We start from the raw sequence: 13283 nt of genomic DNA, 5'->3' as shown, positions 1-13283 counted from the left end.
AAATCCATGTGAAGTCCAAGAAAGGATGACTATAAAAACATGTCAAAACTATCATTTGTTTTATATATATATAAAACTGATTTCTATTTAATTTATATATCTTTTAATTCCTAGTTTTGGTTATATGCTTAGATTCTTCTTAAAGTGGTACATTTTTTCATGAGGTCAAAGAGTAGTTTAAAGTATTTCTAAATAAGAGTAAAAAAATTGCCTTAAGTGAGAAACTGATGAAGTAGAGAAGTCGCTGCTCCTGTGAGATTAACTGTGGTAAAAAGACAGTGAGAGGCTGGTGACCTAATAATGCAATGCACTCTCTGGTTTCAGAGTTTGCTCAGCATGTCCCAGATGTGTAATTAATAACTGTTCATAGCACACACAGCTTTCTGACCCATCTCCTGTAACGGAGAACACCAACAAAGAGAAGGTCACAGAGAAATGTTGACAATTCTAACTCATCTCTCCGATGCTGGATACAGCAGGCAGTTCTGAACCCTAACGGGAGCCACTTTTTTTTGGCAGTCCAGTCAGAGTTTCTCTTTAATTCAAGAGTCACACTCGATGTGTGAGCTTAGTGCTGGGCTGTGACACATGCGTTTGGAGTCATACCATTTAAATCAATAGGAAACAGTTAGCTGTATCATGCCAAGTAAGGAGATATTTTCCCATTCTCCAGCTTCCCATAATGAATCACTCAAATGAGAAACTAATATATTTACCAATCATCTTAATAGAAAGGAGCTTTTGTGGTTGAATTCAAAGTTTGCTTCAGAGTGAAGATAAAAGAAAAAGAAAACTAACACAAAAGAAATAAAGAAGTTGTGTATTTGAGAGAGTCTTGAAAACACTAATCAAGGATGAAAAGTCTAATGAATGAATGAAAAGGCTCATGTGTTTGCTCATGCATGACAAAGCACAAGGCCCAACAAGAGGGACCAGGGCTGCAGATGGCAGAGAAGCTCTCTCTGAAAGACAGAGCAAGCTGCAGCTATTCACATACAGTTTACACTCTAGCAACTGTCAAGTAATTGAGTTATTTTGCAAGAAAAAGGGTACAAAGTGTAGATAGATGAGCATAGAAACAGCATTTGCAATAAAAATTACTCAGAACATTCTCCATGGATTGCTTTTCTAATTTGTCATTTTGAAACAAAAATGAAACATGGACAACATCGCTCAAGTTTTTGGTCTTAAAGTTTGCATATTTTGTAGCAATTTTTATAAATGCTCATTAATTAGTCTTAGTAACATTTTAGGTCATGCATTTATCTAACAGTGTTACAAAGTTATATGGAAATTTAAACTGGGCTGTCTGTGGTATGTATGCTCTTTGATCAGTAATTGTTTTTAAAAAGCATTTGTCTTAACTTTATTCCCCCTTGAATGCAAAATGACCTTGGAGTACCAACCAACTGCATAAATTCAGAAAACAATTACACAAAAGCAAAATAATTGGAATCAAGGAATAAGTGAGTGGATGGCCAACACTTCTGGCCCATTGGAAGAATATCATTGAATTTATTTTTACTTTAGTTATTTGTTTTTTCCAGTTGCAAATCATGTAGTGTGATTATCTTTCAAGTATGTACTTTTGCAATAAAAATCTTTTCTTTGAAAAGCAATTTAAGCTTGGTAGAGAAAGAGAAATAAGAAAGGAAGGAAACCAAAGAATACTTAGACAGAAATTTGTTTGAGTAAATGCCTAGGGTAGAACATTATCATGCCAACTAGCCAAAGATAAACTTAGCATTATCTCTATCTCCAAGATACTCAGGCAATTGACCACTTAGTAAAAGGAGAGAGAAATAAAAAGTAGTGAGGAACACTGGCAGGCCTTTTCCCTCTGAATGGATTCCACCACAAAGAGAACTGGCCTTGTTAAGTGCAGGATTGATACTGGACAATGACAGCAGGTGTTCATTTGGATGAGAATTCAGCCCAAATTTGCTAGACTCTGTCCCTCTGGCTCTACCCCAAGGGGCCTAAAGGAGTACTGCCAGCTGCTGCCAACTTCCTCAGCAGTCATTGTTTTAGAGACACTTAAGACTCTCTAATGAGAGATCACATATGAAAATGCAAATGTGGCATTTTTATTTTATCCTTTCTGCCTCTGTGTGATATAGTTTTGAAGGAGCAAAACCCACTTTTGAAGCTTCACTTCAATTTCTAGCATAGATAACCTGAATTCAGATCAGGTTTTGAGTTCTAGGCCGTGTGCCTTTCAACAAATTGGTTTAGCATCCAGAGTCAGGGCTTCCTTATGTTTAAAGAAAATATATCCACTCTGTTATAATGGTGATTTAATGAAGCTATTTCACAGAGCAAATTTTATTTAGTCAGGATGCTCATGTGGTTCATGAGCATGCTAGAATGTCCTTGAAAGTAAATTGGATGCTAAAACATGCTTATAATGTTGCATAATTTTCAAATATGTATTTCCTGGCTTTTAAATTGATTTTATTATTTCCTTCACTTATAAAAAGTTTTATTTTAAGTTAATTAAATTTAAGAAGTAAAATTAAATATATCAACTCCATTGAAACAAAATAAATTTACATTTCACAGTTTTATTTCAACAGTAATTTGAGTGTGATTTTTGGATAGATGTAGTTACACATATATAAGTGCTTATTAAATGAAAGAATTTTTATATTTGAATCTATGAATCAGCTTCTAGCCATGTCTGTCTTAGCTACTCCTCCCTTGATACCCTTCTACGGGTGTTATTTCTGTTTATATATTGTTACAATAATAGTGCCTTAACTTAGAGAAGACCTTGGACTTCTGATTGCAGACTATTATTAGCATTTCATTGTTTTGAATTTTGTAATTTTTCCACAATTTGGACCAGTTCAGTGAGGCTGGTCACAGCCATGTGATTCTCTGTGACCATGTTGCAGAACAAAGTGGCACTTATGTGTGAGATAAGAATTATATGTAACCTAGAGCCTGACTTACTCCCTCATCTCCCTACATTGTTTCCATTCTGACAAGTCCTTTGGGAAAGGGACTGCTATAAACTGAAAGGGAAGAGTTGGTATCGCTCCACTGAAAGTGCGGATACACTTGAATCTGAGTGGCTGCATCACTGAAATTGGTGAAAAGTTCACTTTGTAAGGATGGTTATGGAAAATCATATAAGGTATACAAGATACTGGAGTATGTAACCTGAGGCTTTTTGCTACTCATAACTCCATAGGTAAAGTGTTAGGGTTTGGTTACCACATCTAGTACAGAAGTTATATAGAATTTATGACCATGAGAGGAAAAATCATCCAGTCCAGGGCAACTTTTCAAAGAGATAGCCAAGAATATAAGAACTTTGATTTTAACTTCCCCTTTTTATATCTTTTACTGTGGAACTTAGTTGGTCAATTCAATTAGAAACAAGGGAACAAAGAAACTATGACGTTGTCTGTGGCGGTTTGAATGAGCATGGCCCCCACAGGCTCGTTTACTTGAATATTGGTGTCCAGTTTAGAACTGTCTGTTAATGATTAGAGGGTATGGCCTTGTTGGAGGACGTGTGTCACCAGAGGTAGGCTTTGAGGTTTGAAATGCCCATTCTGTTCACAGTTTTTGCGCTTTCCCTCTGCCTTGTGAGTGGTTGTGTGCCAAGCTACTGCTCCAGCCCCACACCTGTCGCCAGGCTCCCTGCCATTATGACCGTGGGCTCACCTTCTGAAACTAAGCCCATAATAAACTCCTTTTTTTTCTATAAGTTGCCTTATTCATGGTGTCTTATCACAGAAATTGAAAAAATGACTAAGATATCATCTAGACAGGACACTTCCTCGGGGGAGGGGGGCAGTAAGGTGGAAAATGTAGGAGAGATACAGAGGTGGACAGATAAAACTTGGAGCAGAGGACCCATGGCTCAATCCCTGTAGCAGAACAGAAAATCTTTGTATGTGTAGACAAGCATCAGTATAAATCCATGAGAAAGAACTGACACTATTATTAAGATAGTGAAAGTATTAGTAAGTATAAACTATGTGCACTAAATGTTTAGTATATACAAAAAACTTTAAATGAATGAAATAGAAAAGCTATTGCATGGCATCTGAAAATTTTCTAAGTTGAAAAAAACAAAATCTAAAATGAATTAATATATCAGAAATCTTCAACTGATTACTTTGAGTTTCAACTACAAAATAGAACACCCATACCTAAAAACATGGGCTAGAATAGGAGTATCTATTTTATATTCCAAATAATCTCATTACAGTCCCTCTGATTTACATATATGTCACACAGAAGAGCTCTGGAAACTGGGACGCCTGAGTTAGGATCTTGGAAACTAACACTTGTCCTTAGCAAAGCTGGAGATGCCTGCCAAGAAGAGCCCGTAAATGCTAAGTCTCACTATTGCTCCGTCTTGCACAAAACACATGGTATTAGAACTGCCAGAAACTTCTGGAACAATTTCTTCAAATAATTAGCCTCAAGTTTTGAAATAAATTTGTAGAAGAAATAATAATTTATCGACATATTAAACTATAATTATGTGACCTAAATGTTCAAAATGCTTTGCCATATACAAATTTTCTTTTACTTTGTGAATTCTTAACTTGTTTCTATTGAATGAATGAACTTAAATTTCTTCCAGAATACTCATTTTAATTAAGACTTTCTGGACTTGGAGGCCTACATTGTATGGAGAACACAATACAAATGATTAGTTGTATTATATGTTCAATACGTAAGAGGAATAGTCCTGCAGGATTATGAGACTGCAGGAGTAATAGGAACTTTTTTTGTTCTTTGCAATTCTTCTCATGTGTAGGTGTGTATATGATTTCTCCCCCTCAGCCCTTTGCTCTCTTTTGTTCCCCTTTCTCTTTCTACGTGTGTGTGTGTGTGTGTGTGTGTGTGTGTGTGTGTGTGTGTGTGTGTGTATGTTTACATAAACTGTATGCTTGTGATGAGGAAGTCATTGTTCAATATTGTGAATCTTACTTTAATCCCCCTTCCACTCTATTCTTTGAGGCATGTCTCTCAGTGAAACCCAGAGTTTGTCAATACGGGATCCAGGGAATCTCTATCTATGCCTTCCAAGGATGAATACAGGCAGGCTACTAGACCCACCTGGCATACACATGAGATCTTGGGAGCCAAACTCCATCTTTTATCTGTGCAGCAACTGCTTTAATCCTGAGCCATCTCTTCAGCCCATAATAGCTTTAATTAAAGTTGATCATGTGATCAGCAGATCTCTTTCTATAGGACCTCATGTGAGGAAGAAAGAGTATATCATTATATCATTGGCAAAGAAACTGGAGCTTCAGTAGCAAAGAAACTGTCAGACCATACCTGTTACTGAAAAAAATAAAATGTCTAGTAATTTTACAGTTTTGATGGACCTGGCAAGGAAATTAAAGTCAGCCCAGAGCCTGACATAAACTTTAAATTACGAAGGACCATGTTGTTACAGTTAGGCCCACACATCACCTTTTTGCAGCCATCACATAAATATAACACCAGTAACACAGACACTGAGAGAAACAATCAATCAATGGGACCTCTTGAAACTGAGAAGCTTTTGTAGAGCAAACGATATGGTCAACAAGGCAAAGCAACAGCCTACAGAATGGGAAAAGGTCTTCACCAACCCCACATCTGACAGAGGACTGATATCCAGAATATATAAGGAACTCAAGAAATTAGACATCAAAATGCCCAACAGTCCAATTAAGAAATGGACTATAGAACTAAACAGAGAATTCTCAACAGAGGAAACTCAAATGACTGAAAGACATTTAAGGAATTGCTCAACATCTCTAATCATCAGGGAAATGCAAATCAAAACAACGCCTATCAGAATGGCTAAGATCAAAAACACTGAAGACACCTTATGCTGGAGAGGATGTGGAGCTAGGGGAACTCTCCTCCACTGCTGGTGGGAATGCAAGCTTGTACAACCACTTTGGAAATCAATATGGCACTTTCTTAGAAAATTGGGAATCAATCTCCCCCTAGATCCAGCTATACCACTCTTGGGCATATACCCAAGGAATGCTCAATCATATTACTAGAAGATTTTGCTAGAGTTATTCTCATAGATTCCAGAGAGTTTTCACAGAACTAGGTACTCTCTCTCTCCATACCTCCCCTTCTCCCTTTCCCCACTTGATCCCTCCTATTCTCATCCCAACCCACCCCCAGTCCATGTGCAAAATCTGTTTTTGGGAGAAGAAAGATATAAACTACAGAGTAAGAATTATATCACAAGATTTGATGTTTAAGATATATAGTAGATACTGGCAAGATTTATGAAATGGTCAGGGTCTATACATTTTTTGGTTAATTGTCCTCTATTCAGATGCCTTTAGTGAAGTAGAATAATACCAGATATAGATACTGGAGTCCCTTCTGTGACATTATGCTTTGAATAGTAGTGTTTTAACATGTGTTTAAGCACTATAATAACAGCTTTCCTGTGTATTTAGTGCAGTTTTATAGAAAGAATTAAAGAAATGTATTAGCATAATTGCATTCAGTGTTAGTGTCAATCTTACAGGGCAAATATTAGTAATTTTGGTTTGTTGAGAGAAGAAACAGGAGCAGAGAGATGATATGCAAGCTACAGGGTTAAACTGTTGATCTTACTGCAAAACAGCTATGTTCATATCAGCATTGTTTGTAATAGCCAAAACCTGGAAACAACCTAGATGCCCTTCAACTGAAGAATGGATAAATAAAATGTGGTACATATACACAATGGAATACTACTCAGCAGAGAAAAACAATGACAAATGGATGGATCTAGAAAAAATCATCCTGAGTGAGGTAACCCAGACTCAGAAAGACAAACATGGTATGTACTCACTCATAGGAGGATATTAGATGTGGAACAAGGATGACTGGACTGCTACTCACATCACCAGTGAGGCTACCTGGAAAACAGGACCCCAAGAAAGACAAGGGGATCACCCAATGACGGAGAAATGGAAGAGATCTACATGAACAGCCTGGACATGAGTGGGGGTAATGAAGGGCGAGAGTCGAGGGAAAGAGTGTTTGGGCGAGTGGGAGATCCCAGCTGGATCAAGAACAGAGAGGGAGAACAAGGAATAGGAGACCATGGTAAATGGAGACCACATGAGACTAGGAAGAAGCAAAGTGCTAGAGAGGCCCACAGAAATCCACAAAGATACCCCCACAACAGACTGCTGGCAATGGTCGAGAGACAGCCCGAACTGACCTACTCTGGTGATGGGATGGCCAAACACCCTAATTGTCGTGCTAGAAACCCCATCCAATGACTGAGGGATCTGGATGCAGAGATCCATGGCTAGGCCCTGGGTGGAGCTCTGGGAGTCCAATTAGCAAGAATGAGGAGGGTTTATATGAGCGAGAATTGTTGAGACCAAGGTTGGATAAAGCACAGGGACAAATAGCCAAATGAATGGAAACACATGAACTATGAACCAATGGCTGAGGGGCCCCCAACTGGATCAGGCCCTCTGAATGGGTGAGACAGTTGATTGGCTTGATCTGTTTGGGAGGCATCCAGGCAGTGGGACCAGGTCCTGTGCTCATTGCATGAGTTGGCTGTTTGAAACCTGGGGCTTATGTGGGGTCGCTTGGCTCGGCCTGGGAGGAGGGGACTGGACATGCCTGGACTGAGTCTACCAGGTTGATCTCAGTCCTCGGGGGAGACTTTGCCCTGGAGGAGGTGGGAATGAGGGGTGGGCTGGGGGGAAGGGGAGAGGGGTGGGAGGGGGGAGAACAAGGGAATCCATGGCTGATATGTAGAACTGAATTGTATTGTAAAAAAAAAAAAAAATCTTCTAGTAATAGTGGATATGGAGTCTGAACTGGCCATCTTCTATTACCAGGCAAGGCTCCTAGACTCTTAGCAGTGGGACTGGGACATCAACCCAGCCAGAAAACCCTTAATCTAGAATTTGTACTGCGTGCAAGATATACTGGGGCAATGGTGGCACAGAACTTGTGGGAGTAGCCAACCAAGGATGGGTCCAACTTGAGGCCCATGCCAGGAGAGGGCACCCATACCTGACACTTCCTGGATGGTCAGAAACCAGAGGCAGGAGAGCCTAGTGACCCAGGATAGAACCAAACAGGACTGGCACACACATAAAAAAGTCAATGAAATGATCGGTAATGATATTCTCCTATATACATAGGTCAGTTCCTAGCCCAATTGTCAATCAGAGGGGCCTTATCCAAAAACCAATGGGAACAGACTCACAGCTAAACAGTAGGTGGAGTCAAGTGATCCCTGCAGAAGTGGGGAAGGAAGGATTGTAGGAGCCAGAGAGGATGAGGACACCATGAGAACATGGCCCCAAGAATCAATTAAGCGTAGCACATAGAGACTCACACAGGTTGAAGGGACAAACATGGACCCTGGGTGGGTCCAAGCTGCGTCCTTTGCATGTACCTTGTGGTTGTTAGCTTAGTGTTCTTGGGAGACCCCCAAAGTGGGAATCGGGGTGTCCCTGACTCTTTTGCCTGCTCTTGGACCCTTTTCTTCCTACTGGGTTGCCTCATCCAGCCTTGATATGAAGGTTCGTGCCTGGTCTTATTGTAACATGTTTGGTGGACATCCCTGAAAAGCTTACTTTGTTTTGAAGGGAAACTAAGTAGGTGTAGATCTGGGGGGAGAAAAAAGTGGAGGGAGGGACTAGGAGACCTGGAGCAATGGAAACCTGTGGTTGGCACATAATATATGAGAAAAAAAAGAAAAACAAAAGACAAATCGATGAACTTAAATAGCTAAAATCTTATAATCACAACACTTGCCTGAGATGTTGACTTAATAAATGTCAGGTCAATGCCACGTATTTGAAATTATCTTTCCTTAGTCCATCACTTATGTGTGTTTCAATGTTTCATATCGATCTTCAAAGATTGTTGTATCTTTTTCAGTTCACATCTAAATAATGGATCCATGAATTACATTTATGTCTGAATTTGGTTAATATTGAATCATTTAGTCTGGTAATAGCTGCAAACGTGTCATATAATTTCATTAAATCTGCAAATAAAACTTGTTTTAAACACTAAGGGTGTGGACCTGTGATAATACCTGTCACATTGTCATGCATATCATGATGCTCAGTTTTCAAAATAAATGCAATTAAGCTTCTGTGTGCTATAGTTTGATTTCTCAGTTGCTATTATAAACACAATGACCAAAAACAACTTGGGGAGAAAAAGGTTCCAATAGATTACAGTTGGTCACAGAGGGAAGTCAGGGTAAGAGTTCACAACAGAATTCTGAAGGCACTATCTGAAGCAGAGACCATGGAGGAACTCTGCTTACTGGCTTGCTCCCCTTAGCTTATTTAGCTAGCTTTCTTAGACAATCTAAGCCACCTGCCTAGTACCTGCACTACTCACAGTGGTTTGGGACCCCCTTCATCAATTAAAAATTAAGAAAAAGGCTCACAGACATTCCCACAGGCCAATTTTATGGAGATAATTCTTTAGCTGAGGTTGCCTTTTTCGAAGTGTGTTATGTTGGCCAGCAAAGATATGCCACCACACCATGGAAGGCCATTAGCATTCCACTTGGGTTGTGAATGACCATGATGTAGGCAATAATCAATAATTTAAGATTTCAAAGGAGGAAGGAGAGGAGGATATAGACAGAAGTTTCTCTGTTCTGCCTAGCCCCACGGTTTGGACGAATCTCTCCCATCTGTGGTCCCACAGCCACTTGTAAAATAATTACCCAGAGGCTAATATTAATTACAAACTGTTTGGCCAATGGCTCAGGTTTATCATTAACTAGTTATTATAACTTAATTCAACACATTTCTATTTATCTATGTATTGCCATGTGGTTTTGTGGCATTATCTGTGTTCCATTACATCTTGCTCCCCCGGGAGCACTCAGTTGTCTCTCTGACTCTCCCCTTCTTCTTCCTGTATCTCTGCTTGGATTCCCCACCTGGCTCTATTCTGCCATGCCATAGGCCATAGCAGCTTCTTTATTAACCAATGGTAACAACACATATTTTCACAGCGTACAGAAAGACCATCCCACAGCAAGAGGAAGTGAACATAAACGAAGAGAGGAAAAATCTAAGAAAGATACAAAATTATTAATGGGACAGCGACGAACATGGTTGAACAAGTGTCTCTGCGGTAGGATGAAGCATCTTTTGGGTTTATGTCCCAGAGTAGTATAGCTGAATCACTGAGGTAGATTGATTCCCATCTTCCCGAGGAACTGCCATGCTGATTTCAAGAGTGGCTGTACAAATTTGCAATCCTAGCAGCAATAGATGAGTGTTCCCCTTATTCTACATTCTAGCCAGCATAAGTTGTCACTTGTTTTATTAATCTTAGCTGTACTGACAGGTGTAAGATGAACTCTAAAAATAGTTTTGATTTGCATTTCCCTGATGGCTAAGTATATTGAACATTTCTTTAAGTGTTTCTCAGTCATTTGAGTTTCCTCTTTTGAGTATTCTCTGTTTAGTTCTGTACCCCATTTTTTAAATTGAGTTATTTGTTTTTTTTGATATCCAGTTGTACGAGTTCTTTATATAATTGTGGATGTTAACCCTCTATCCAATGTGCAGTTGTTAAAAATCTTTTCCCATTCTGTAGGCCCCCACTTTGTCCAGATGACAGTGTCTTTTGCCAGGCAGACATTTTTCAGTTTCATGAAGTACCATTTACTAATTGTTGATCTTATTGCTTGTACTCACAGTGCTCTGTTCAGAAAATCATTTCCTGTATCAGTCAATTTAAGGCAATCCCATTTTCTCTTCTATCAGGATCAGTGTATCTGGTTCTATGTTGAAGTTTTTGACCCACTTGGAAAGGTGATGAGTATGGATCTATTTGGTTTCTTCTACACACATCTGTCCAGCTTGATCATGATCATTTTTTTGAAGATGCTGTCTTTTTTCAAGTATGTGTTTCTGGCTTCTTTATCAAAAATTATATGTTCATAGGTGGCAGATTTATGTCTGGATCTTTAATGAAATTCCATTGATCAATGTGTCTGTTTTTAAGCTAATTCCATGCAGATTTTCTTACTACAGCTCTATAGTACAACTTAAAATTATGGAGGGTGATACTTCCAGCAGTTTTTTAATTATTAAAGATATTTTTCTAACTAACCTGGGATTTTTGTGTTTCCTATAAAGCTGAAATTGTCCTTTCAAGATCTGTGGAGAACTGTGTTGTAATTATGGTGGGGATTGTTTTGAATTTTGAGATTGCTTTTGGAATGATTGCCATTATCACTCCATCAGTCATATCAATCCATGAGCACAGGTAGTCTTTCCATCTTCTACAGCTTCTTTGTTCAATGTCTTTATAATGTTTTTATTATACAAGTCTTTCACTTGGTTAGAGTTACCCCAAAATATTTTATATTATTTGAGGTTACTGTGAATGGTAATGTTTCCCTGATTTCTTTCTCAGTCTGTCATTTGTATATAGGAGGGTGACTGATTTTTGAGTTAATTTTTATCTACCTACTTTGCTAAAAGTGTTCATTAGCTATAGGAGTTTCCTAGTGGAATTTTTAGGTTCATTTATGTATACTATCTTATCATCTGCAGACAACAATTCTTTGATTTTCTCCTTCCCAATTTGTGTCCCCTTGATCTCCTGCAATTGTCTTATTGCTCCAGTTAAGACTTCAAGTACTATATTTAATAAGGATGGTGCAAAAAGACAGCCTTGTATTGCTCTTTATTTTAGTAGAATTGCTTTGTGTTTCTCTTCATTTAAGTTGCTGTTGGCTGCAGGGTACCTGTAAACTGTTTCCCTTGTATCCCTAATAGCTACAGAACTTTGATCATGAGGGGGTGTTTGAATTCTGAATCTAAGGAGAGGATCATGTTTTTTTTTTCTATGTTTACTTAAATGGTGGATTACATTTATCAATTAACATATATTGAACCATCCCTGCACCTCTGGGAGGAAGCCTATTTGACCATACTTAATGATCTTTCTGACATTCTTTGGGATTCAGTTTGCAAATTTTTATTGAGTTTTTTTTTGTATCTATGTTTATGAGGGAAATTGGTCTGTAATTCTCTTTCTTTATTAGATACTTATGTGGTGTGGGTATCAGGATAATGGCTGCCTCATAAAATGAATTGGACAATGTTCCTTCTGCTTATATTTTGGAGAATTATTTGAGGAGTATTGACATTAACTCTTTTTTGAATGTCTTATAGAATTCTAGGCTACAACTATCTGGCTCTGGTCATTTTTGGTTGAGACTTTTAATGACTAATATTAGGGGTTATAGTTCTGTTTAAAATACTTATCTGATCTTGATATATTATTAATAGTCAAAAATTGGAAACAACTCAAATGTCCTTCAATAGAAGAATGGATAAAGAAAAAAATGTGATTATACGATGGATTATTACTCAGCCATTAAAAAATGAAATCATTAAATTCACAGGTAAATGGACGGAACTAGAAGAAATGCTAGTGAGGTAACCTAGACACAGAAAGACGGGTATGTTTTATATTCACTGATCTGTGGGTATTTGCTCTTAATTCAGTGATAACCTAGCTAAAATCTGTAGACCTTCAGAGGTCAGGTATAGAGTAAGGGACAGTGAGGGTAGATAGGTCTATTTAGGGAAGAGAAACAGAAAAAAATCCTTTTGGATGGATGGTGGTGACTGGAATGAGAGACTCAAACGAAGTGGGCAAGGAGAAAAGGGGATGCAGGAGTGAATACGGCAAAGACGCCTAAGTTACTGTGGAAATCTGATTATATATATATATATATATATATATATATATATATATATATATATACATATATGCCATCTAAATGAAATCACCAAATAATGATGGAGGAAGACAGCCCCAACTGGACATCTCTTGTTACCAAATTAGTCTTCAAGTCCTGGGATTGGGTTACATCTAAGTGAATTATTTGTCAGTGGGATGTATTGGGAATCCACAGACAACTCAGGTTATTGTCAATACTAAAGTTTACTCTCTACAAACTGATGGAAAGGATGTATTACTGAAGACACAAGCTAAACCACTCACTGAACTTGGAAAAGTCAAGCTGGTGCCTATTCAGAACCTTCACTCCTACATTCTGGTGTCTTTGGTAATGGAAGGTCCTCCACATGCTACCGTAAGAGAAGCATAAACAGCAACCCATTCACCAACCCTTTAATTACAATGGTTTCCTTCCTGCAAAATATGCTAGGGCAGTAGTGGCACAAAGATTGAGGTGTAACCAATCAATATCTGTTCTGAATAAGGCCCCTCATCAGATGTAACTCATACATGACACTGCTTGGATGACTAAGATC

General features: G+C 38.4%; 1 protein-coding gene across 7 annotated transcripts in view; it reads right to left on the bottom strand.

Annotated features, from left to right (window-relative positions):
• The window catches only part of Dgkb (diacylglycerol kinase beta), a 713645-nt gene that overhangs the window by 282756 nt on the left and 417606 nt on the right, over positions 1-13283 (bottom strand). The window lies entirely within an intron of this gene.

Source organism: Peromyscus californicus, unplaced genomic scaffold (assembly GCF_007827085.1).
Source record: "Peromyscus californicus insignis strain IS unplaced genomic scaffold, ASM782708v3 Scaffold_15__1_contigs__length_86483966, whole genome shotgun sequence".
NCBI classification, from domain to species: domain Eukaryota; kingdom Metazoa; phylum Chordata; class Mammalia; order Rodentia; family Cricetidae; genus Peromyscus; species Peromyscus californicus.
The sequence above is the reverse complement of the archived record's forward strand: the minus strand, read 5'-3'. Positions and strand labels throughout refer to the sequence as shown.